Source organism: Cetorhinus maximus, chromosome 30, assembly GCF_964194155.1.
Source record: "Cetorhinus maximus chromosome 30, sCetMax3.hap1.1, whole genome shotgun sequence".
Taxonomy (NCBI): Eukaryota; Metazoa; Chordata; class Chondrichthyes; order Lamniformes; family Cetorhinidae; genus Cetorhinus; species Cetorhinus maximus.
In genome coordinates, this window is record NC_135908.1 from 9,493,967 (window position 1) to 9,519,782 (window position 25,816).

Consider the following 25,816-nt stretch of genomic DNA (forward strand, 5'->3'; position numbering starts at 1 on the left):
GTGCACGCGTGTCTGTGTGTGTGTGTGTGTGCGTGCGTGTCTGTGTGTGTGAGTATGCATGCGTATCTGTGTGTGTGAGTCTGCGTGCGTGTCTGTGTATGTGAGAGTGTGCACGCGTGTCTCTGTGTGTGCGCGTGTCTGTGTGTGAGTGTGCGCGCGTATCTGTGTGTGTCCACGTGTATCTGTGTGTGTGAGAGTGTGTACATGTGTCTGTGTGTGTGAGTGTGCACGCGTGTCTGTGTGTGTGAGAGTGTGCGCGCGTGTCTGTGTGTGAGTGTGCGTGCGTGTCTGTGTGTGTGAGAGTGTGCGCGCGTGTCTGTGTGTGTGTGTGCACGCGTGTCTGTGTGTGTGAGAGTGTGCACGCGTGTCTGTGTGTGTGAGAGTATGCATGTGTGTCTGTGTGTGTGAGTATGCATGCGCGTCTGTGTGTGAGTGAGCACTTGTCTGTGTGTGTGTGAGAGAGTGTGCATTTGCCTGTGTGTGTGAGAGACAGTGTGTGAGTGCCTGTGTGTGTGTGAGTGTGCACGCGTGTCTGTGTGTGTGAGAGTGTGCACGTGTGTCTGTGTGTGTGAGAGTGTGCATGCGTGTCTGTGTGTGTGAGAGTATGCACGCGTGTCTGTGTGTGTGAGAGTGTGCACGCGTGTCTGTGTGTGTGAGAGTGTGCACACGTGTCTGTGTGTGTGAGAGTATGCACGCATGTCTGTGTGTGTGAGTATGCATGCGCGTCTGTGTGTGAGTGAGCACTTGTCTGTGTGTGTGTGAGAGAGTGTGCATTTGCCTGTGTGTGTGAGAGACAGTGTGTGAGTGCCTGTGTGTGTGTGAGTGTGCACGCGTGTCTGTGTGTGAGAGTGTGCACGTGTGTCTGTGTGTGTGAGTGTGCACGTGTGTCTGTGTGTGTGAGAGTGTGCATGCGTGTCTGTGTGTGAGAGTGTGCACACGCGTCTGTGTGTGTGAGAGTGCATTTGCCTGTGTGTGAGAGAGATGGTGTGTGCATGTCTGTGTGTGTGAGAGACAGTGTGCGTGTGTGTCTGTGTGTGTGAGAGTGTGCACACATGTCTCTGTGTGCACGCGTGTCTGTGTGTGCGCGCGTGTGTGTGTGTGAGAGTGTCCACATGTATCTGTGTGTGTGTGTGCACGCGTGTCTGTGTGTGTGTGCACGCGTGTCTGTGTGTGTGAGAGTGTGCGCGCGTGTCTGTGTGTGTGTGTGCACGCGTGTCTCTGTGTGTGTGTGCACGCGTGTCTGTGTGTGTGAGTGTGCACACGTGTCTGTGTGTGAGTGTGCACGCGCGTCTGTGTGTGTGAGAGAGTGTGCGCGTGCCTGTGTGTGTGAGAGACAATGTGCGCGTGACTGTGTGTGAGAGACTGTGTGCGCGTGTCTGTGTGTGTGAGAGAGAGGGTGCATTTGCCTGTGTGTGTGAGAGACAGTGTGCGCGTGTCTGTGTGTGAGAGAGAAAGTGTTGCGAGCTCCAGACACAAATCAATTTTACATCATAATTAGATTTCCCAGCTATTAATGATGAACATGGTAGCTTTGATTGTAACGAGGACAGAGGGAAGGAATAATGTGACTGTTTCTTTTGCCTGAGTTTTCAGGAACTTATTGATAATGAATAGCAATGAAACTCTACAACCCCTTTGAGATACTTGTAAAATGAGTTGTCAATCCCAGTAATAAGAATTCTGAAAACAATTGGAATGGAACTGAACTGTGAGAATTGTTGCTGATGTGTTCTGCAAAATGCAAGTAAAATTCAGCACACACTTGTCAATCTAAAGTGCTGTCCAACTTCTCTATCTAGGGATCAGTGACTACATGAGGTTCTGAGAAGGTGATTGAAGGGATTGGAAACTCTCCAAGCTGTTAACCGGTAGGAATAAAACATCTACTTCACTTAGATCCTTTGACACTGGTCATTTCTTCCTGATATTTGCAAATTCTTAAAGATAACTGCAGGTTTGAGATGGAGAGGGAGTTACGAGGGTTTTAGACTGATCTTTCTGACAAGTCTTACTTTTGACTCAGGTGCTGCTTTTTCTGTAAAAGCAAAAAACTGCGGATGCTGGAAACCCAAAACAAAAACAAAAATACCTGGAAAAACTCAGCAGGTCTGGCAGCATCTGCGGAGAGGAACACAGTTAACGTTTCGAGTCCGAATGACCCTTCAACAGAACTAAGGAAAAATAGAAAAGGTGAAATATAAGCTGGTTTAAGGGGGGTGGGACAAGAAGAGCTGGATAGAGGACCACCCACCTATTTCCATTATTTTTAAATGTATTTCCATCCATTGTTTTATCACTACCTTTTAACCTTTTTCGATTCCTTCACCCCACCCCACCCCCACTAGGGCTATCTGTCCCTTGCTCGTCCTGCTTTCTACCCTTAATTAGCACATTCCTTTAGATAATACCACCACCGTCAACACCTCTTTGTCCTTTTGTCTGTGACATCTTTTGGTTATCTCCACCTATCACTGGCCCTCTATCCAGCTCTACTTGTCCTACCCCCCTTAAACCAGCTTATATTTCACCTCTCTTCTATTTTTACCTAGTTCTGTTGAAGGGTCATGCGGACTCGAAACGTTAACTGTGTTCCTCTCCGCAGGTGCTGCTAGACCTGCTGAGTTTTTCCAGGTATTTCTGTTTTTGTTGTGCTGCTTTTTTCTGTAGTTTTGTCAGAGGGCGACCCTCATTAAAGGGAGGAGACACTGGCAAAGGGAAATGAAAGTAAAGCAGACTTCCAATTGGCGTCTTACACTCCTGCTGCAGACCAATTTTACCCCCGAGATCTTTCATTCTACAGAAACTCAGGGACAGGCCAAGCCCCAGAGAGCTGAACCCAAAAGATTTGAGAAGATGAGACGAATCATGAGGTAGAGAAACCTCGGGATGTTTTTTTTTTCCTATGTTATAAGCAGGTTGTACGAATGGAACTTGTTGTTAGGTGACACCAAGTTTGAGTTTGTGAACGCCTGGGGGTTATCAGGGAAGGGGGAGGGCTGGGGAAGGGGAGGTGTTCTCAGGCGAGAGGTCCCACGGAAACAGTGACTGTCGGTCAGAGATGGCGCGTTGACTCTAACACAGCAGGAGGGAAGAGTTGGCACTAGAACTGGAGTTCAGGAAAAGCAAAAGGATCAACGACCATCATCCTGGCAAAACAGAGAGTTAGGAAAGATCCCAACCGTGAAAGCGCAAAGGGGTTGTGGATGAGAGGTGGAGAATGGAGCAAAGGAGTTGACTGATTCAAAGCGTTGCAGAAGAGGAAATGGAATATAGTAAACTCAATGTAAGCAGAGTAGAGAGAGCAGGGGGAGAGGGAGACAGAGGAAGAGAGGAGATACAAGACAGAGGGACGAGGAGGGGGAACAGAGGAAGGGAGAGAGCCCAGGACACGGGGAGAGGGACATGGAGCTTTTGATATTAAAGTGCTTTGGTTTTATAACTGGGTGTAAGCTCCAAAGTGGAAGCTGCATGGTTTTATAAGAATTCAGAGACATTATGAACTGACTGTGTTTAGGGTCCAGCTGGTTATAACAGTTGTTGAGAAGTGGAAATACTTCTCAAGGTGTGGAAGGTTGGTCTGAAATCTACTGCTTTGCTGAGTAATGGGTTGAATTACCTCAGAATTATCAGGTAATTCAAACTAATGTTTTGCAAATTAAATGTATGCATAACAACAGGAAACATCTAGAGAATTCTGGAGTGATGAATCCCTTCAGAGTAAACGGTATAAACTGAGACCTCTTTTTACCCTGTCACCTCCTGTCAATGTTCGTCACTGTGCAATACTGGAGGCACAACAACACATGCAATAGAATTCTAACAACACTGGGAAGGAACCTTGGTGAGTCGCTGCAGTGCGTCTTGTAGATGGTACACACACTGCTGCCACTGTGCATCGCTGGTGGAGGGAGTGAATGTTTGTGGATGTGGTACCAATCGAGTGGGCTGCTTTGTCCTGGATAGTCTCGAGCTTCTTGAGTGTTGTTGGAGCTGCACTCATCCAGGCAAGTGGAGAGTATCCCATCACACTCCTGACTTGTGCCTTGTAGATGGTTTTGGGAGTCAGGAAGTGAGTTACTCGCTGCAGAATTCTCAGCCTCTGACCTGCCCTTGTAACCACAGTATTTAAATGGCTAGTCCAGTTCAGTTTCTGGTCAATGTTGACCAGTGGGGGGATTCAGTGATGGTAATGCCATTGAATGTCAAGGGTTGATGGTTGGATTCTCTCCTGTTGGAGATGGTCATTGCCTGGCACTTGTGTGGTGCGATGTAACTTGTTACTTGGCTGGAGCTATGTGCAAATTGTCTGTTGATTTCCCTACAGCACAAATCCCGCTCCTAATGGCAGCTTACCCAGGAGCTTCACAAGCACCATGATGGTATGTGTGTCCCATTTGTGTGATTTGATCAGCCATTGTCTTTGTGTCACCCTGGATTAATGACCGACTGTGAAGGGTGCCGAGCTGCACTAGAGTTTGATTTAAGCTCAGAATTATAGACATAACTGCAAGCTGGTCATGGTGGCGCAGGCTGGCGCAGGCTGGAATGGAATGTTAGCGGCTGTGTGTCACTGTGTTGATTGAAGCTGTCCTGGCAGCAGGGCCCGACTGTTCATGGTGAGGTGGGTCCGACTGAATCACCACATGGTGCACAGTGTGATGGGTGTGTATGTAGACCAATCACAAGTCCTCGCACACCTCTATAAAATCTAGACCCTCTGATCATCGGTGTCCGAATGTACGTTAAGTGTAAAAGGCCTGAGTCTCGATGTTGAACATCTACCACAACATCCTGTCTCTAAACACGGTATCACCATATTGACAGGCAGACCTAGTTTCTGAAAAGAGGCAATGTCTTCACAAAAGAGCATTTGTCAAACAAACGTTCCACTTGCTGACTTAATGATGTGGGATGAAATGGCAGCATCACCTGTAGGTGACACATTGACACATCATCTGTAGGCGACACATTGACACACAGCCTGTAGGTGACACATTGCCTGTAGGAGACATGTGGACACATTGCCTGTAGGAGATACGTTGTCACATTGCCTGTAGGAGACACCTTGTCACATTGCCTGTAGGAGACACGTTGTCACATTGCCTTTAGGGGACACATTGACACACTGGCTGTAGGAGACACGTCGACACAACACCTGTCGGAGGCATCTTGACACACTGCCTGTAGGAGGCATCTCGACACACTGCCTGTAGGAGACACCTCGAGACACCGCCTGTAGTAAACACCTTGAGACACCGCCTGCAGGAAACATGTTGACACACTCCCTGTAGGAGACTCACGGACACACCTGTCGGAGGCATCTTGACACACTGCCTGTAGGAGGCATCTCGACACACTGCTTGTAGGAGACACCTCGAGACACCGCCTGTAGTAAACACCTTGAGACACCGCCTGCAGGAAACATGTTGACACACTCCCTGTAGGAGACTCACGGACACACCACCTGTAGGCAACACCTCGACACACCGCCTGTAGGAGGCACGTCGACCCAATACTTGTAGGAGACATCTCAACACACTGCCTGTTGGTGACATTGTGACACACCACCTGTAGGAGACACCTCGACACACTGCCTGTAGGAGACACCTTGACACACCGCCTGTCGGAGACATCTTGACACAACGCTTGTAGGAGACATCTTGATACAGCCTGTAGGAGACACGTCAACACACTGCCTGTAGGAAACATGTCGACACACTGCCTGTAGGAGACACTTTGATACACTGCCTGTAGGAGACACCTTGACACACTGCCTCTAGGAGACATTTCGACACAGCCTGTAGGAGACACGTCAACCTACTGCCTGTAGGAAACATGTCGACACACTGTCTGTAGGAGACACCTTGACACACCGCCTGTAGAAGACACATTGACAGACTGACTGTAGGAGACACATCGACACATCATCTGTAGGCCACACACGCCTGTAGGTGACACGTTGACACACGCCTGTAGCAGACACCTTGACACAACGCCTGTAGCAGACACGTCGACACAATACCTGTAGCAGGCACCTTGACACAACGCCTGTAGCAGACACCTTGACACAACGCCTGTAGCAGACACCTTGACACAACGCCTGTAACAGGCACCTCGACACAACGCCTGTAGCAGACACCATGACACAACGCCTGTAGCAGGCACCTCGACACAACGCCTGTAGCAGACACCTTGACACAACGCCTGTAGCAGGCACCTCGACACAATACCTGTAGCAGGCACCTTGACACAACGCCTGTAGCAGACACCTCGACACAACGCCTGTAGCAGACACCTTGACACAACGCCTGTAGCAGACACGTCGACACAATACCTGTAGCAGGCACCTTGACACAACGCCTGTAGCAGACACCTTGACACAACGCCTGTAGCAGACACCTTGACACAACGCCTGTAGCAGGCACCTCGACACAACGCCTGTAGCAGACACCATGACACAACGCCTGTAGCAGGCACCTCGACACAATGCTTGTAGCAGACACCTTGACACAACGCCTGTAGCAGGCACCTCGACACAATACCTGTAGCAGGCACCTTGACACAACGCCTGTAGCAGACACCTCGACACAACGCCTGTAGCAGACACCTTGACACAACGCCTGTAGCAGACACGTCGACACAATACCTGTAGCAGGCACCTTGACACAACGCCTGTAGCAGACACCTTGACACAACGCCTGTAGCAGACACCTTGACACAACGCCTGTAGCAGGCACCTCGACACAACGCCTGTAGCAGACACCATGACACAACGCCTGTAGCAGGCACCTCGACACAATGCTTGTAGCAGACACCTTGACACACCACCTGTTGGAGACACCTCAATACATCATTTGACCAAGATGCTGCTGTGATGAGTAATGCATAGTTCTTCAAACTTTCCCTCCCTCTCTCTCAATCTCCATCTCCCTCTCCCTTCCCTCCATTTTCCCTCTCTCTTAATCTGGTTCCCCTCTCTCTTTACTCCCTCTCCCCTCCCCCTCTCTTCACCCTACTTTCTCCCATCCTCCCATCTGCCTTCTCCTTGTCCCCCACATCTCAGCGCCCCCTCGTCTCACCCGTCTTGTCAGGCCCTGCACTCACTCCGTCTACTCTTCCCCCCCCACCCCACCAAGTTCGTCACACACTGCTCTTGTCTCCCCATCTCACCCCATCTCGCCCACCCCGCATGTCACTCCTCCATCTCACCACCCCCCGTCTCAACCCGTCACTCTGTCTCCACCTTTTCCTGCTCCCTCGGTGTCTCACCCCCCACCTCTCCCCCTCTCTGTCTGTTCCCCTCCTCTCCCTCTATGGCCTGGTCCCTTTTTCTCACGTTCTTTCCCTTTCTCAATGAGATGCTGTTGGCTATTTGCTGGTGATATTGCCCCTTTAAGTTTCTAGCCTCAGAATGCAGGAATTACAAATTATTCTCCAAAGCCAAACCCTAATGCTCATCCTTAATACCAGCACTGAATTTCCTAGCTCCCTGACTGTTCCTGGAATTCTATAGTCAATGTGGATCCCAGTATGAGACTGGTACACTCTTGGATGTCTCAGGATTGCTTGTTAGAATCTTGCTTTGAAATATTGGAAACAATGGGGTCTAATGGATTTGACTTAGTGACGCGAATCACTAATGGACACGGAGCCATGCTGAAACATGTCTTCAAATGGAAGTCACGCAGTTACACAGGCAGAGGTCAAACCATCTGCAGCAAGGAAACTAAATCAGATGAAAGATGGCAGGGGAGGTCCTGTTCTAATCTGAAGAAATATTCCCACTTAAACAAGGCACCAGAAGCAAAGAATGCTGCTCAGGTTACACTCAACCAAAGTCATCGAGCACACTTAGCTTATAAGCTTATAGCTTGAAAGAGAAACTGAGTGTAAGATTACCAGAGAATGTGGGGCTGTGTATAACACCACAGTAACAAATCCCCTTTCCTGTCTGTTATAGCAGCGCTATCAATCTTAGGAAGGCAGCATTCCAATGGATCATTCCTGATCTCCTGTGCTCCAATAGGGGTCATTCCTGATCCCCTGTGCTCCAATAGGGGTCATTCCTGATCACCTGTGCTCCAATAGGGGTCATTCCTGACCCACTGTGCTCCAATAGGGACCATTCCTAATAACCTGTGCTCCAATAGGGACCATTCCTAATAACCTGAGCTCCAATAGGGATCATTGCTGATCCTCTAAGCTCCAAAAGGGATCATTCCTGATCCCCTGAGCTCCAATAAGGATCATTCCTGATCCCCTGAGCTCCAATAGGGATCATTCCTGATCCCCTGAGCTCCAATAGGGATCATTCCTGATCCCCTGAGCTCCAATAGGGATCATTCCTGATCCCCTGAGCTTCAATAAGGATCATTCCTGATCCCCTGAACTCCAATAGGGATCATTCCTGATCCCCTGTGCTCCAATAGGGATCATTCCTGATCCCCTGAGCTCCAATAAGGATCATTCCTGATCCCCTGTGCTCCAATAGGGATCATTCCTGATCCTCTATGCTCCAATAAGGATCGTTGCTGATCCCCTGAGCTCCAACAGGCACTTCTCAAGTTCCAGCTGCAAGAGGTGGGGGCTATCTTGTTCAATTTGGGCCCTTGTTTAAATTCTTATCCTAAAGATTTAAACCATTTGCTGAGTGTTGGTAATCTATCAACGTTCATTGATTGTGCCAGTTACAATCAATGAATCTAACAACAATGCATGTATCCTATATATCACCCATTGATTCGTCCATTTATCTGTCTTTCCATCCCTCTCCCCACCCCTCTCTGCACCCCTTTCTCCATCCCTTTATCCACCCATCTCCCCATCCCTCTCTCCAAACCTGTACCTATCCCTGTACCTATATATGGATCCACTTATCTCTCTATCCATGTGCCACCAATCTGAATGGTCGTTCTAGCCCAGGCTGCCTATTGGCAGAGCTGTGAATCTGTTTGACTTGAGTTCCTTGCAGAGTGATTATGAGATTTCTACTGAAGAGCTGCATTTTAAGCCTGGATCATTAAACAATCTGTAAGTGCATGCATATGTGAAATGAGCAAGAGGCTGACTCTTCCCATTAAATTTAATTAAATACCTCATATTAATCAATTCATTATCCAAGCTTGGCATCATCCCGTCACTGCTCCTTGATGTACATTGCTCTCCGTGCAGTATGATTCGATCTCAGTGATGTCCTGCACTATGATCTTGGCCTTCACTTGGGTGTGTTTCAATCTTTCGTTCTCTCCTGGATTTAGCTGTATCTTTTGGTGGGCTTATCATCTTCCTGTCATATATATCTTTGCCCATTACCTATCAGTTTTCAATTTCTCTATCTGTTGTCTAAAACCACCTGTGTCGTTCTTGTCTAAGATCGATCATTTTTATCTGTCGTTTAGAAGTGGTCATTTCTCTTGCCTATGATTTTATTAGTGGCACTTGTAGGTTGTTCATTGCTGATTTCTTATTTTCGTCTTTCATAGGGACTGTCCATCCCCTGTTTGCTTGTCATTTGTTGCAGTTTAGACTGATGTGTAATTTGAATCCACCTGATCCAAGTATAATCGTCTCCCTGATCCCCCTCTCCTCCCTCACCCCCTCCCCCTCCTCTCTGTCTCCTTCTCTCTCTCCCTCCCCCTCTTTCCCTCGCCCTCTCTCCCCTATTTCCCTCCCCCTCTTTCCCTCCCCTTCTTTCCCTCCCCACTCCCTCCCCCTCGCTCCCTCCCCTCGCTCCCTGGTCTCTCCCTCTCACTCCCCAACCTCTCCCTCTCCCTCCCTCTCCCTCCCTCTCCCTCCCTGATCCCTCCCTCTCCCTCCCTGATCCCTCCCTCTCCCTCCCTGATCTCTCCCTCTCCCTCCCTGATCCCTCCCTCTCCCTCCCTGATCCCTCCCTCTCCCTCCCTCTCCCTCCCTGATCTCTCCCTCTCCCTCCCTGATCCCTCCCTCTCACTCCCTCTCCCTCCCTGATCCCTCCCTCTCACTCCCTGATCTCTCCCTCTCACTCCCTCTCCCTCCCTGATCCCTCCCTCTCACTCCCTCTCACTCCCTGATCCCTCCCTCTCCCTCCCTGATCCCTCCCTCTCCCTCCCTCTCCCTCCCTGATCTCTCCCTCTCCCTCCCTGATCCCTCCCTCTCACTCCCTCTCCCTCCCTGATCCCTCCCTCTCACTCCCTGATCTCTCCCTCTCACTCCCTCTCCCTCCCTGATCCCTCCCTCTCACTCCCTCTCACTCCCTGATCTCTCCCTCTCCCTCCCTGATCCCTCCCTCTCACTCCCTCTCCCTCCCTGATCCCTCCCTCTCACTCCCTCTCACTCCCTGATCTCTCCCTCTCCCTCCCTGATCTCTCCCTCTCACTCCCTCTCCCTCCCTGATATCTCCCTTTCTTTTCCCCTCTGTGTCTGAAGCCCATTTGTCGCTGATTATTCTACTTTGCTGTGGCTGCTTTCCACACTCCTGTCCTTTTCTCAGCTACAAATTCAGACATGATCTACTTGGTGATATCCTGTTCTTTAGCCGTTGTTCCAAAGCCCTGTCATAACTGGAACATTTCAGATACTCAAAAGATATTTTGGTTGGTATTAATTCCTGGTTAAGATATAGATTAAGTAGCACAGATACAAAATGGCTTTCATCAAATGTTATCCAGACCCTTTCATCTTCCATTCTGTGGACAAAAGAGAAACTATTATTGACTAAAGATCCAAAAGACTGAGTATTGCAGCCCTGACATCTGCCTCATTTGAAGAGCAATTTGAAATTCTATTTCTGCTGTTCCATCTGTTCTTTATCATTGTCAATCTGATGTTACTCCCTCTCACTCAATTTATCTCTTCTGTCTGGCTCTATCTCCCTCTCTTACTGACGCTCCCATTCTCTCCCTTTCTCTAGATCCCGCTCTCCTGTTACCTTTCCCTCATGCCCCCTTTCTCTGCCTCTTCCTCACCTCCCTTCAACTCTCTCTCTCTCCCTTTTGCTCTCCACTCTTACTCTCCTCCTCCCTTTCCCTTTGTCTCTCTTTCTTCCACTTCTCTACCCCTTTCTGCCTCTCTGTTATTCTCACCCCCTCTAGTTCCTTTGCCGATTCTTTTCTGCTTTGTCTACCATTGCAGAGAATGCATTTGAAAAATCTCCAGTCAGCTGAACCATCAGAAGTCAGTCACTGAGCAACACTGTTTGAATATTAAGACGGCAGTATTTATTTGCTGTAATTAATTTTAATAGGTATTTATTACTCTGAGATGTTGTGGTTCCTCAGTGGGATTCTGCAGATTTGTGAGAGTTATTCTGTTTCTTGATAATATGCTGAGCAGCCCAGACATCTCCATCACTCATTAACCAAGAACGAAGAACGGGAAAAGGGTGTTTCAGAAAAAATATAATTGGAAAACAGTAGGGAAGAACTGGGTGACACAGTGCTGAGACCCACGGTTCCAGACACTGGGTGACACTGTGCTGAGTCCCACAGTTCCAGACACTGGGTGACACTGTGCTGAGACCCATGGTTCCAGACACTGGGTGACGCTGTGCTGAGACCCACGGTTCCAGACACTGGGTGACACTGTGCTGAGACCCATGGTTCCAGACACTGGGTGACGCTGTGCTGAGACCCACGGTTCCAGACACTGGGTGACACTGTGCTGAGACCCATGGTTCCAGACACTGGGTGATGCTGTGCTGAGACCCATGGTTCCAGACACTGGGTGACACTGTGCTGAGACCCATGGTTCCAGACACTGGGTGACGCTGTGCTGAGTCCCACGGTTCCAGACACCGGGCGGGATTTTCCGGCCTTGTCATGGGCAGGACCCGCTGCAGGCAAAGCGACGCCCCAGCCAGAAGCCCATTGACTTGTGGCAGGACTGGAAGATCCCGGTGATGGGCAGGTGCAGAAAATCCCACATACTGGGTGACACAGTGTGAGGCCCACAGAGCCAGACACTGGGTGACACAGTGCTGAGACCCACAGAGCCACCCATTGGGTGACACAGTGTGAGACCCACAGAGCCAGACACTGGGTGACACAGTGTGAGACCCACAGAGCCACCCACTGGGTGACACAGTGTGAGACCCACAGAGCCACCCACTGGGTGACACAGTGTGAGACCCACAGAGCCACCCACTGGGTGACACAGTGCTGAGACCCACAGAGCCAGACACTGGGTGACACAGTGTGAGACCCACAGAGCCACCCACTGGGTGACACAGTGCTGAGACCCACAGAGCCAGACACTGGGTGACACAGTGTGAGACCCACAGAGCCAGACACTGGGTGACACAGTGCTAAGGCCCACAGAGCCAGACACTGGGTGACACAGTGCTGAGACCCACAGAGCCAGACACTGGGTGACACAGTGTGAGACCCACAGAGCCAGACACTGGGTGACACAGTGCTAAGGCCCACAGAGCCAGACACTGGGTGACACAGTGCTCTTTGAGCCAACCCTTCACACTGCCCTAGCACTGAACCCACGTCTTTCTCTTGGCTTCTCCAACCCCACAACCCTCTGAGATCTCGGTGCTGTTCGAACTCCAACCCCTGAGGCAATTCCGATTGGAATTGCTGCACCATTGGCAGCCATTTCTTCAGCTGCCTGGGTTCTAAGCTCTGCAATTCCCCCCCTAAACCTCTGCCTCTGCTCCTTTAAGACTCTCCCTAAAACCCACCTCCTTAACCAAGTTTTTGGTAATCTGTCCTAATGTCTCCTTATGTGGCTTAGCATCTAATTTTGTTTGATAATCGTTCCTGTGACTGTGCCAGGTATTTATACAGCAACTTTGTCATAATAAAACGTCCCCTGGCTCGGTCACAGGAACGATTATCAAACAAAATTTGCGTAATCTCTGGCCTCTGTCTCTCCACCAACAAACACAACTTGTATTTATCCAGCAACTTGATCATAATAAAACGTCCCAAGTTGTGTTTGTTGGTGGAGAGACAGAGGCCAGAGATTGCGCTACATGAAGCAACATGTCCCAAAATGATCTTTGGGATGGTGGGATTGGAACACCTAACAGGATGTAGGGGGAGCGTTTGAGGTGGCGACCATGGGTGAGGTTGAAATGACAGATGCTGCACGCCTCAATGTGGGACTACAGTCGGCCTCAGCACCCTGGGCTCATTAGGGGAGGAATCAAACTGCGACACTCGCTGCTATTCACAATTCAGAGATCCCTGCTCAAGGTGCAATGGCCTGAACTTCAGGTAAGGACAGAATCCATGCTGGCTGTTAATACCCCTGAATGGCCCACATCGCCCATGTTGTTTGTGGTTGTGGGTTGTCTAAGGGAGAGATTCAGAGGCAGAGGGTCCCAACAGTAACTATTTATCGTAGAACATAACTATATACAGATGTACAAGACCAGGAGGCTTCTGCAGTGCAAGCCATGAGCTATCCCCATTCAGACTGTTACTGGTCATGTGACCCCCCCTTACACCATCATGTGGGCAGTACTGTTTCCCTGGCCCCACATTAACTTTTTCAGTCCTGAATATCCTAACACTACAGCCCAGAAGAACAAATACCTGAGTCAGGAATGGGGAGGAGGGAGCTGATAACCAGTTAGATAATAAGAGGCTTGGGGTGGAGGGCAAGAGTGAGAAAGTCTTCTCACTATGGATAATGCGCAGTCTGTACCTACACACAGATGTATATTCTATATGCTTAAATGAAAGGTTCATTTTAGAAAGATTTTCTTTTGGTCTGAATGCAGATTCTATGCTAATTTTTAAAAGGAAATTGGGTGAATGCTTGAAAAGGAAACATTCCTATTGCTCTGGAGAAAGAGCAAAAAGTGGGGTTTTTGAATACCAAGGAGCTCGGAGGCTCTGGTGTAGCAGTGGGAGCCAGAAGCTCCCAGTTCAAGTCCCACTCCAGGACTTGATGGTCCAGGAAGGTGAGCTCATATCGTGGGCAAACGGGTTAATTATCAACTTGTAAATCCTTCCAACACACGCCAACGACGGGCGGTAAGAGAGGGGGAGGTTCCTGGTCAGATGGAAAGAAATTGGAGCCTCTACCATCACTCCCTGTAGCTTCAGGCTACAACATGCATGTGAAAATGTTCGTTGCCACAGCGACCCGGACTTCCTGAGTGACTTGTAACACTCCTCCAACACCAAAGGTCAGGCCCAGGTTCAATGGGCTGAATGGCCTCCTGAGCTGTATGATTCCAGCCCGCAATTGATACAGAGACTGTCGAGATCTGCTCCCTGGCTCCTTCACTGGCCTCCAGAATTAAGCCTATTAACTCAGCCCAGTAAACAAATGTTGGGTCAGCGCTGCATGAATTCTAATTGAATTTTTCCGAGCACTTTTTTTAATGATATTGTCACTGTTTAGTGGTTCCCAGATTGCCAGGGAGGGTTTGTTGACTTTTCTTTCACTCATGGTCACACATGCGGGTAAATTAACCTAATGAAAACTGAAAATTAATCACTTTGTCAGACAGAGGTGAGAATTCAAAAAAAAACAGAAGCACGTTCCTCAAGAATTTTCAATCATTCCCGAGTTTTACACCTTTATCCTCAGATGAGGTTTGACCATTGAACTCCTCGAATGGGACATTACTGATCACACAGCGAGGCTGGAGTGGGGGATGGCTTCACACGGGCTGATAGTTAAAGCCCTTCCTATCAGTCAGGCATAGAATTGTACAGCATAGCAGGAGGCCATTTGGCCCATTGTGCCCGAGCTATCCAATTAGTCCCTACTGACCCCAACCAACTCCCCCCTCTCTCTCCTCATCTCTGCTGCCAGGTTACGCAAACCATCTCATCAACCTCACCTCACCCACTCTCAATCCCATCGCACATTCACTGGCCTCTCACTATCCACTTGTCCCCTGGTCGTTGACGGTCAGGCTGGGGGGAGTATGTTCAGAGAGTTGCCCAGTTTACCACCTTCTCCCCCTGGTTCCCATGTTAGTGGCAGGCGTCAATGCTCAGATAGTTGGAGCTTCCAAGACCGAGGGCGGGATCATCCTGCGTTTAAGCTGTGCGGTCGCCAGCGTGAAGAAAAGACGCTTTACCCGCCCGGCCGCAATGGCGGGTTTTTACGCCGTGTCATCCCCTCCCTGCCTCGTAAATTATGCAGCCGCGGGAAACACGCTGACGGACGGCCACGCCTTCACCTCACCGCGTCCTCACGCCAGGCGCCATATTTAAACTGCAATCGCGCGCGCACAGTTCTCAATGCTTGTGCAACCCAGGACTGCTCCAGCGAAGACATGGCCCCAAAAGCCAAGAAGAGTGCAGCTCCCCCCCCACCCCCACCCCCGATTCAGTGGCACATCCCTGGGATGCCTTCTAGACGCCATGGAGGCCTCTACCCTCACTCTGGCTGCAGGAAGCCCATCAATCTCACCACCCCGGCTTGGGAAGCGGTGGCAGAGGTGGTCAGTGCCAACGCTGCACACAAGAGGTTGGCCATCCAGTGCAGAAAACAGATGAATGATCTCATCTCTGCTGCCAGGGTACACAAACCATCCCATCAACCTCAACTCACCCACTCTCAATCCCATCACATATTCACTGGCATCTCACTCACTCAAGGGACATCACCACTCACTCTCTCACACACACCCTCACATCACCGTCTGTCCTCATCTCCTCTGTTGATAGCCTCCTCATCCCGTCTATGGCTCCACTCAGCGCGCACACACACACCCCAACACACACACAGACCCCAACACACACACACACACACCCCAACACACACACACACACCCCAACACACACACACACACCCCAACACACACACACACACACACCCCAACACACACACACCCCAACACATACACACACCAACACAAACACACACCAACACACACACACACCCCAACACACACACACACCCCAACACACACACACCCCAACACACACACACACACCCCAACACACACACACACACCCCAACACACACACACACACCCCAACACATACACACCCCAACACACACACACCCCAACACACACACACACCCCAACACACACACACACCCCAACACACACACACACACACTCCAACACACACACACACACCCCAACACACACACACACACCCCAACACACACACACACACTCCAACACACACACACACACCAACACACACACACACCCCAACACACACACACACACCCCAACACACACACACACACACCCCAACACACACACACACCCCAACACACACACACACACCCCAACACACATACACACACACCTCAACACACACACACACACACACACACCAACACACCAACACACACCCCAACACACACACACACACACCCCAACACACACACACACACCCCAACACACACACACACACCCCAACACACACACACACACAAACACACACACACACACCCCAACACACACACACACACCCCAACACACACACACATACCAACACATACACACCCCAACACACACACACACACCCCAACACACACACACACACACCCCAACACACACACACACACACTCCCCAACATACACACACACACACACCCCAACACACACACCCCAACACACACACACCCCAACACAGACACACCCCAACACAGACACACACCCCAACACACACACACACACACACCCCAACACACACACACACAACCCAACACACACACACACACACCCCAACACACACACACACACCCCAACACACACACACACACCCCAACACATACACACCCCAACACACACACACACACCCCAACACACACACACACCGCACATACCCCTTCTCATTTGGCCTGGCATGCACCTTGCTCACACTCCCTCCATCTGTTTTTATGCTGAACAAGATCACGCACAATCAATGGGAGAGGTTCCAGGCCGGGGGTGGCGTGCGGGCATCCAGGTCCCCACTCCATTCGAGGGCTGAGTGTTGGAGCTGACCGGAGAGGACGTGGATCATTCCTGTGGTGAAGGTGAGTTTGGTGGCAAACACCCACGTGCAGATCCTGCACCACTCCATCCCTCTCTCAGCACCACCCTGAGTCCACCGCTCTGTGTTCAATGTATTTGCCAAGCACTAATAATCTCAGCTTTCTGTCCTGGGCACATCTGACACATCGGCCTCAGACACCCATGACCCACCCCCAGCGCTGAGAGCACCTCGGGTGAGTCCTTGAGGGCAGCACCATTGAAGACCCATCACCCACACCCTCCACCAGCGCAGCGACACATACCTGGGTGAGACCGAGATGTAAAGTAGCCTCGGGATGACAATCTAGTGAGCACACCACACAGTCTGTTCTGCAGCAGGCAGAGGCAGGGACCTCTGAGGTCGCTGACTCTTGGGGGACCGCTGGAGACAAAGAAGCTGCTGAGTCTCTGGACTGGGTCCTCAATCAGTTGCAAAGACGATCACAGGAACATCAGGAAGGGAAGTTTGCTGCACTCCTCAGGTTGCCAGGGACGATGGAGGAGTCCATCCACCTTCAGTCTAAGGTGATGGCGCTGGCGCCAACGCACCGAGGTCAACACTGGCAGGGTGGACGGCCATCATGGAGACCTTGGTCCAGGACATCGGTCCTGCACTGCTGCGCGGGCTGAACACCTCCAACAGTGTCAACGCGAGGTTGGGGGGTGCAGAGCAGCTCGATCTCACTCCAGCTTCCCCTTCTCAAGGAGTCAGCCTTAGGGAGGAGGATAAGCAGGTGCACCCACTGGGGGCCACCCACCCCGTGACTCCGGGAATGTCCGGCCAATCCAAGTCCCCTCTTCTTGTAACCCCTGCAGCTCCAGCTCCACAGGCCGAGGAAGGTGCAGCTGGTCCACAGCAGGTCACCCAAAGCAGGCTAGGGCCCTCCAGGCCTTGGGCTTCCAGTGGACACCGGCCAAGGTCATCGCAAACTGGGCGTAGGAGTCAGCAGGCTGCCTCCACCTCTGCTGTGGATGTTGGGGAAGCACCAAGATGTAGAAGCAGGGCTAGGAAAGGTAAGAAAATGTAACTCTTTCGAGTACATTCACAGTTCTTGGTTTCCGGGAGTGGGACATGAACCCACAACCTCTGATTCAAAGGCGAGGGTGCTATGAACTGAGCCACAGTTGCACAGCCTGGGCGCGGGTGTTAATCACTTATACGTCCGGGTTGTCGGGAGGGCCTGGAGTGACCGGGAAACAGGCTACTGCCCGCAGTTGGCCCCGACCACAATTTCATGCTGGCTGCCAAATTAATGGCCAGCCAACGTTAAAGGGGGCACTGAAAAGCTCAGCCCTGCCAGGGTGGGGGCATGAGGCGAGTGCTGACATCAGCGCAGGCGCCTGGTGAGGCACGCCATAGGACTCACTCACCTGGAACATATCATTGTTTTTTAGAAAATGAATCTCGGAATCTTCATCCCGCCCGTGGATGAGGTTCCCTCAAAAATTCAAAGGCCGTCTGGCCAATTTGCCCACTCGCCAACCACGGGCTGGACGGGCAGTGAAAAGTCGCCCTTACTTAATACATTAATGGCCTTTATGGGCCTCTTAATTGTTGGCGGACGCGCTGCTGACTCTAGCGCGCACCCGCCAACTGAACTATCACGTGAGTGCGCGATGATGTCAGGATGCTCGCCCATCGTTAACGCCCAATATTTTACGCCCGATCGGGTCAGGCGCATACCCCCCAAGGGACGTAAAATTCCGCCCATAATGTTCACTATTGTAAATAAACTCCCAAGAATGTCCCTTTGCCTATGGCCCCGTGTTATGATGAGCCGTGTTTGTGTCACTCAGATATGAAACCTTGGTTCCTGCACAAGATAAAGGCAGGTGTCTCAGTCCAGGGTCCCTTCCCTATGCAGTGTGTAAACTTCAGACCAAAGTGCTGGTCCGGCTTCACTCTCACTGGACACGTTACTGATGCCTGCACCGCAATGGTGCTTGTCATTGCTGCCTGAATGTCATGGGCAGGCGTCACAGAGTCCCATCATTCTCTCTCTGTGCTCTCAGCACCTTTGAGGTGGGGCTGGGCCCCCATCTCTTCAGCATCTGTGACCAGTGACACTGCTCCTGAAGGGGTCAGGTTCTGAAGGCTGACAAAGGATCAGGTGCATTTAAAGTTTCACAGCTGCGTCTCCATGACCCTGATCACAGAGCGCAAGCGAGCTGCCCTCAGCCAGACAGGAGTCAGACATTCTCAGAGGCTATGTGAAGATCTATGTAGTGTCCTCACTGCATCTCCTCATCATCCTCCTGGAATCTAGTGAGTATAAGGGCCTCCGCTGCGTCTCCATGACATGAGCCTGAGCACTGAGGGTATGTGTACTGCCAGGAGTCAAACATTCACAGATACAAGGTGAGGATGTCAGGACTGTCCTCACTGCATCTCATCATCATCCTCCATGAGCCTTGTGGCTATGAGGGCCTCCCGAGCGCGCCTGCCTCGTCTGGCCAGTGCGATGGCCTCATTGCTGGCACCCTCAACCTTCGAAGACTTCATCATCATCATCCCCTTCGACATCCTCCCCATCGGAGGATACATGCAGCTCCTCCGTCTCCCCCTCAGCCTGGTCCTCTCTCTGTTGCAGCACTAGGTTGTGGAGCGTGCAGCAAGTGACGATGATGTACGACACCCTCTGGGGACTGTATTACAACACTGTACTTTTCGAGGCACCGGAGTCTCAATTTGAAAATGTCCATCGTTTGCTCCACCAAAGCCTGGTTCGCGGCATGAGCCTCGTTATATTGTCGCTCTGCTACAGTCCGAGGCCACTGCACAGACATCATCAGCCACGTCCTCTGTGGGTAACCCTTGTCCCCGAGGAGCCAACCCAGCAGCCTCTCTGGACCCTGGAAGATGTCAAGGATCTGAGACCTGCTAAGGGTGTAGGAGCTGGGGACGCTCCCTGGGAATCGTGCGCAGAACAGAGATCTGTGTAAGTCCCAGCGCTCTTGCTCCCTGGCTTTCCTGATCCTGGGCAAAATGCAGAAAGTTCTGTGGCTTCGCGAAGATGGCGTCTGGGACACCCTGGATACACTTGCGTGTAGAAATTTGTGAGATCCTACACAGGTCACCTGTGGAGCCCTGGGAGGAGCCTCTGGTGTAAGGATTGAGCACTGCAGCCACTTTCACAGCCACTGGCAGTGGATGTCCTCCATGTCCCTGTGGTGCCAAATCCAGCAGCAGGTGGCAGATGTGACCAACCAGTTCCCTAGACATGTGGAATCTTTGGCGACACTGGCTCTCAGTCATCTGCAGGAATGACAAGCGCTGTCCATGGACCCTGTCTAGTGAGGCGCCTACAAGCGACAGCTCTCTGTATCTTCAGCTGTGTGCACAGCAGACCCTGTCACCCCTTCACCTTGAGGGAGGTGCTCCTCCCTTTACTGAGCCAGACTCCTCCACCGCTCTCTTCTCCTTCTCCTCTGGTCTCTGGAAGCCATGAAGCCTCCCGCTAAATCACCAGGCCCCATGATCCTGATGTTCTCCTCCTGCAGGATCAAGGAGAGAGACGTGGGTTAGCATGGATGTACTAAGGACCTCTCTTGGTTAAGTCTGAAGGCCCCTTCACGCATGCAGGAGAGAGCAGGCCACCACTTGCATGGCCAGTGTGTAGTGCGCTCACAGGCTGTCCAAAATCTCACCCGCCTCCACCCCACTCAACCTGACCAATTGGCAGCAGCTCAGGCACAGGCATTCTCCTAACCCTCACTGCAAGGCTGCACTGTTAGCTTGAACCATGATGGATACTGGTCCAAACCGGAATAAAGACATTGCAGGGGGGCTGTGAGCGCCTCCACCAGTGACTGTGCCATGGCTACATTTCGCCAGGGGATTGTACAACTTGCCCAGTCGGCCTGTTGCTCTGTCTCCCTGTTAATTTGCAGCCTGCGCCCGAATGAGTGAAAAGTCCTGGAGTATTTGGTGGCACTTTCGTGTTTTTGTGTTGCTCGAGTGGTCAGGAAAGCTTCAGAGGCTCCGACTCCGAGCCTGTCAATGGATCTGCAGCTGAACGGACTCAGCTGTGGAAGGTCGCTCACTTTCGACAAGACTCTCCGAGTGCTTGGCCGCTTTCCCCCAAACCCCAACACGTGTGCTTCTGTACTTCCTTAAGTCTGGGCTGCCTTGCCCCCTGCGCACCCCCACTCCCCCCAGCACCCCGCCCCCAGGCCTGGCCTGCACTAGAGCCCTTGCCCCGCCAGAGCACTGAGAGCCAGCTGAGTAAAAGCGACTTGCCCTCCTGTGCGCCCCCACCCCCCCCGCCCCGAATGTGTGGCTCCTCTTCCTGGATGTCTCATGGGCCGATGCACAGGGCGGTGTTCCCTTTCCTCCGAGCTCCCCTCGAAGTTCAGGACACCAGTGTGGCCGTGAAACACGCTGTTCTGAAGCCACGTTGACATGGGTAGTAAATTTGACGCGGGGGGGGGATGATTCTGGCAAGCCGGATACACAGAATGTACTAGAATGACCTTCCCAATGGGCGACAGTGGGAAATGTGGTCCCCCCATTGACGGCTGGAGCAGACGATTACAAATTGGTTTCATGATGGCGTGAAACGGGTTTTTGGCTTTCTCACCATATTGTCCGCTCAGGCCCCCCACGATGCCTGACACCAATGGGAGTGGACAATTCCGCCCTGAGATTGATCATTTTTTATTGGGTAAGGGTAGCAAGGGGAATGGAGCAAAATCAGGGAAATGGATCAGGTACAGATCAGTCACGGGTAAAAGGCAGAGGAGCTGAATGGCCTCTTCCCCTTGCGGACACTTTATAGACACTGGGCACCAGACTCTGTCTAGACACTGAACGTCAGACACCACCCAGGCACTGGACTCCAGACACCGAGGACGAACCCCTGTCCAGACACTGAACACCAGACACTGGCCACCAGATACTGAGACACTGGGCTTCAAGACACTGGGCACCAAGACAGTGGCTACCAGACACTGTCCAGACACCAGGCACCAGACACTGGGTATCAGATACCCAGACACTGGACATCGAGACACTGGACACTAGAGCCTGTCCAGACAATGGGCACCAGATACTGTTCAGACACTGAATACCGGACACTGTCCGGACACTGAACATTGTTAAGACACTAGACACCAAACACTGAGACACTGCCCAGACACCGGACACCATCTAGACACTGGACACCATCCAGACACTGGACACCATCCAGACTTTGAACACCGGAGACCGTCCAGACACTGGACACCGTCCAGACACTGGACACCGGACACCATCCAGACTCTGGATACTAGATACTGTTCAGACATCGGACACCGTCCAGACACTGGACAACGGACACCATCCAGACTCTGGACACCGGATACTGTTCAGACATCGGACACCGTCCAGACACTGGACAACGGACACCGCCCAGACAACGTATACTGTCCAGACTCTGGACACTAGACATTGGACTCCGGACATCTTCTAGACACTGGACACCAGACACCGTCCAGGCACTGGACACCAGACACCAAGACACCGAGACACCGTCCAGACACTGGACACCATCCAGACACTGGACACCGGACATCATCCAGACACTGGGCACCATCCAGACACTGGACACCAGACACCATCCAGACACTGTACACCGTCCAGACACTAGACACTGGACACTGTCCAGACACCGTACACCGGACACTGTTCAGACACTGGACGCTGGACACAGAACAAAATTCTGGCACTTCTGAACCCTTAGGATTTTGTTTCACTGTCTGAAGGGCATGTTTCACATAAAAACCCAAGGAACCAAGATCTATGGATCTTCTGTCCTGGGACTCCTCAGTAATTAGTTCTCATTTGTTGAGTTTTTGAATCGAATCTAATTTCTCATGATTCAGCCGCCTCAACTCATCTTCCAGTTCAGTGAGTGTGCAGGAAACACTTGGTGTAGTCTTCCCATCAGTGCGCCCGGGCCATCACTGCACTGCTGCAACCAAATGCGAGGGAAGTGTGAAGAAGCTCGGATTACAGAAAGTGAGTAAACTGCCACACTTGAGACTGGGTTCCACAGGGCTCCTGGCTACAGTTGTAAACCAGTCTAGCAGCTGCTGCGCCTTACAGTGTAATAGCTGGCTGAATCACCTCACCTTGGGTTTAAGATGATTAAAGGATTTGGTAGGCTGGATGGAGAGAAACTATTTCCCCTGGTGGGAAGTGTCGAGACTGAGATGGATAGATTTTTGCTGGGAATTATTGAGAAATATTATGTATTAAGAAATATGGATCTAAGCCTGGTAAACAGTCATTATGATTTGGTGAGATTTGGAACCAGTTTGACAGACCAGCTGCTCTTTTTCCATTCCATCAGTTTCATTTTTGGTAAATGGATTCTCCCTGATTTCCCAACTCAGACTGAACATTTTCCCTGTGGCCTTTAGTGTTCAAATCCATTGTTAATGAACAAGTTGCCCAGATATTATCATGCGTGTCCCCCACCCAGGCTCCTGGGATAATACACACTCTCTCGCCAATCGATTCTAAATTCCGCACATGCACAAACAAACTCTCCATCCAACCCAAGCTGCTGCAGTCCAGATGCTCAGTGTGATAAGTTTGCAACATTCCAGGGCATATGCTTTCTCATGTCTGGTAAATCCTTTGTTTGCTGCAACATTGCCGGGAGCGTTGGAAGATGAAAGAGACACTGAGGCAACTCCAACTGGGCATGCTCCTCCTATCAGAGCAGCAGATACAATGGATCTCATTGACTTAGCAATCTGTTAGTGTCAGTCACAACAGATGGAGTGTGGAGCCTGAGGAGATGGCTTGAAGTTTTAGGTATGTGGCAGTGTGTGACTGACAGCACAATAGACAAACCTTTCAACACCCAATAAATTGAGATCTAAAGAAACACTTTTTCCTTCAGGTTTTCTTCTCCCTCTCTCTCTCTCTCTCTCTCTCTGTCCCTGGTACTTGCCTATGCTTTGGGGTAAGACGCTATGGTTATCAGGAGATAACTAGTCTTCACATGTGTCCATATTGTTGTATGCCTAAACAGAGCTTGATGGGTTTTTTGACTGTCAGGTTTTGTGTGGGGGTTGGGAGGAGGGGAAGATTCCACAGGTTTATCAATTCTGGATGTCTTCCTGGAGGATTTATCACAATAACCTCTCACCTCCAAATACCCTGCCCAGTCCAACAGTCTATCTCCCCCTCCCCACCTTCCCCACCATTTTCCTGAAAACAAATAAAGAGAAAAGTTCAGGGAAAATGGAATAAAAACACAGACAATTTTTAATGCCCCAATGATTATGATTTTTTTCCTGGGTTTGTTTGCGGCAGTGTGCTGGAGATTAACACTTGGAGAGGCCAGGACTATCCTGGAGGATTGGCAAAACCTTAAACTAATCCTGCTTTCAGCCAATGGCCAGCCAGGGTCACTGGATAATCATCAGTAAATGCCTTCCTTTCCCATTCAGTTATAGCCTTTGGTTAACACAGGGTAGACCATGGATTGATGTGTCTGTATATCTCAGTTCAATGCTTGCCTTTAAACAACTGACCCATTGAGGAGCTTTTTAATTAACACACCATTGAATAATTTAAAGATTTTGAGACTCATGTAGATATCCATGGATTAAGATGTATGGGCGAGTTAAGTTAAGCACCCCTTGTTGGCTAACAGAGAACATCTGGTGCTGAATCCAGCCAAGACTATTGTGCTCTCCAGAGGGATACAGCGGGAGATCAAATGTTCTCCCATTGATTACAAAGAAAGTAATACTTAGGAAGGAAGGTTTTCAACTATTTTTCAATGCGAGAGTCTCACCTTGGAACCTTCACTGAAATTTGGAAGGACCAGGTGGGGAGCGTGCGTTTCCTTCTCCAAAGGATATTCAGGTATTTGTAAATACCCAAAGCTTTGTGGTCACTGTTACTGAAACCAGATATTCAGATTTCTTACATTAAATTCAAACCTCAAACAGTCTCGAATGAATTAGGACTTGTGTTCTCTAAATTAGTAGCCCAGGCCTTTGCATTATTAGTGTAGCACGGCAACCACTATATTAGCATTAACTACTTCACACTGAATTTTAGAAGATTCAATTTCTTTGTGTATATCTATAAGAGCCCAACTTTAATTATAGGTGAATTAGATAATTGATTTGTTTGGTTTGAGATTCAGATGTTTAAATATTTGATTTAATTGCTTGGTAAGATAGTTAGATAGATGGCTCATTTACATGTTAGATATTTACCTTATGGTTGGTTTGGTTGTTGGATTTATCTTTACATTTTTAGACTGTTCGATTAGATAGTTTTGCTTGGTATTTGATTAAATGGATGGTTAGTTTGGTTGTTAAATGTTTGATCAAACGGCTAACTTATCTGGTTGTTGAATCTTTTTAGCTTTTGATTAAATGGTTGGCTTAGTTTTCAGGGAGCTCAGTTAGTTTCGATAGTTATTGTTTGATGAGATATTTAGATGGTTAATTTGTTGGTTTATTAGCTCAGATTGTTAGTTGTGTCTATGAGTGGAACCTATGGCACTGCCTGGGTTAAATAATATGAACTCAGATTGCATGCTTTCTGCTTTATTAAAAACTCTTGTATCTTATCAATCAATTCTGATTGAATTTGAAGATCCTGCCAGTGAATATTCACATTTTGGATGCAGGGTTCAGTGTTGGGCTCTTAATGAAGGATGGATTAGTCAGTAGTCAGAGCCTGTGCCTGGATGGAGCTGTTGAAAGATGATCCTCACCCATACTCATCTCATCTGTTAAGAGAATAAACCCTAAGAGATTCATCTTTCAAAGATATCCTCAAAATGCAGGGAAAAAGTCTCGGAGTATTTTCCTTTCAATTCTTGAGGTAAGTTGGGCATCTATGTGGCTTTGGGGGTGGAGGCTCAATATTTT

The 25,816-nt window shown here is 50.1% G+C and overlaps 1 long non-coding RNA gene across 1 annotated transcript in view; it reads left to right on the forward strand.

The window, feature by feature from the left end:
• The window catches only part of LOC144670045 (uncharacterized), a 313,238-nt gene that overhangs the window by 160,735 nt on the left and 126,687 nt on the right, over nt 1–25,816 (forward strand). The window lies entirely within an intron of this gene.